At 34.0% G+C, this 1,905-nt stretch overlaps 1 pseudogene; it reads left to right on the forward strand.

Moving 5' to 3' along the window:
• The first annotated feature begins 481 nt into the window (after window positions 1–481).
• LOC109064081 lies at window positions 482–1,853 on the forward strand (annotated as a pseudogene).
• The last annotated feature ends 52 nt before the right edge of the window (window positions 1,854–1,905 follow it).

The raw sequence follows: 1,905 nt of genomic DNA on the forward strand, positions 1-1,905 counted from the left end.
AAATAAAGATAAATAAAATATTTAAAACCAAATGAAAGTAATGAAACTTGTGTTTTGTTGATGGTCTTACTCTTTGCGTTTGTGTTTTTTCAGGCTGGAGACAGATCCACAAACAGTGTAAGTCATCTGTGCATCAAAACATTTTTAGGTTAATGACTGTAAATGTGTTCTAAATCATATGCCATATCTTCTGCTAATGTGAATGCCCTCTGTGTTTTTAGTTTTTGCGCACTTGGGTCATTGCTCATGAGATCTCCCACACAGCTGGGCCCGGAAGCCTGGCGACTAATAGGACCTGGGAGCATTTCTGGTCAGTGATCCGACACACTGAATATACCCGATCAGGAGTATATGCAAAAGAGCCGTTTTTTGGTTTGTAAGATGATGGAATCTATGTTGTGTAGTACATAATTTTTTTTTATTTTAAAATGGTTAGAAAGATCCTGTTTTCTATGATATGACCCCTGTAACAAATGAAGTATTTCTCTGCAGGTTGAATGAGGGTCATACGATTGTACATTGAGAGAATGATTGCCAGGTGTATGGAGAGTGAACAGCTCAGGCAGTTTGAAGGCATCGGAGGGTGGAAAGAACTTCAAGAGTCTGTAAGACACACATACATTTCACATTTAACTGTTATCTGATCCTCACAGGAAAATACAGCAGATTATTCTCAAATCCTGGTAAATCATGCAAATTACGTCAACTACTTTTCTGTCTGTTTGGTGATTTTCTGTTTAGATTTCCTGATGCAATTTACTGGTAAAGCAAGTCACTGCTGTATCGTTTTGTAGGTCAAAGAGTTTGGGCCGAATAATGTGCTCACAAACCTGGTCACGAATCTGCATGAGGTGGACACGGATGAAGCCTTTTCCTCTGTTCCCTACGAGAAAGGATTCGCTCTGCTTTATCATCTGGAGGAACTGATGGGAGGTCCAGGTACACACACAAAATGATTTCTCCTCTTCCAGTTTAAAGTGCCAATACTGCTTAAAAGTAGGTCAATAGTAATTTTTTTTACTCACCCTCATGAGTTTCCAAACCTCTAAACCGGTTTCTTTCATCTGTGTATATAAGAATATATTTTGTAGAATGTGGGTTGCAAATAGTGGTTGGTATCAGTGACTCATAGTACTTTTCCCATGATGACAAAATGTATATATACTGTACAATAATTAACAACAATAAAATGTATATTAATAATATATAATATTTAAATAAATAACCAACCAATAAAGAACATAATTAAATACATAAAAAATATCTTAAACTACTTAAAGCAAGCCAAAAGTTAATTATAATTGTTATTTATTATATGATTATATATGTCAAATAATTATATATACTACACATATATCTTTAAAATAATGTATACATAAAAAAATAAAAAAAATAACTAAAACATTTTAAAGATGTATCAAATATTTAAACCAATAAAAGGAAAATAGTCTTTCTCTGCCTTTAATTATAGAGAGGTCTTTATGGGTTTAGGTAGAAGTCTTACATTCAGCTGTTTGCCTATGGCCGTGCAAACCACAAAAAGAGGAATGGAAGAACTATCTGTTCACTTACTTCAAAGGAACAAAGTGAAGAGAAATAAAATTCACTCTGTGCCAGAACATATAAATGCATAAATTCTTAGCCATACCAGATGCCAAATAAAGCCCAGTAATATAGAAATACACATTGTATATTCGTTTCAGACTTTTGTCAAAAAAATAAATAATAATAATTCTAATTTGGAAACATTCATGATGGGATCAACCAAATATCCTGTGAAATTCTAAAGAAAATTCTATTTCCTGTTTAAATGTCTCTGTTTTGTTTCTTTGTCAGGTGGACATCTTGAATAAAAGTGGACTGGAATGGATGGATGCACACTCCAGGAATGCCCCCCGTCAAACC

Source organism: Cyprinus carpio, unplaced genomic scaffold, assembly GCF_018340385.1.
Source record: "Cyprinus carpio isolate SPL01 unplaced genomic scaffold, ASM1834038v1 S000005774, whole genome shotgun sequence".
Taxonomy (NCBI): Eukaryota; Metazoa; Chordata; class Actinopteri; order Cypriniformes; family Cyprinidae; genus Cyprinus; species Cyprinus carpio.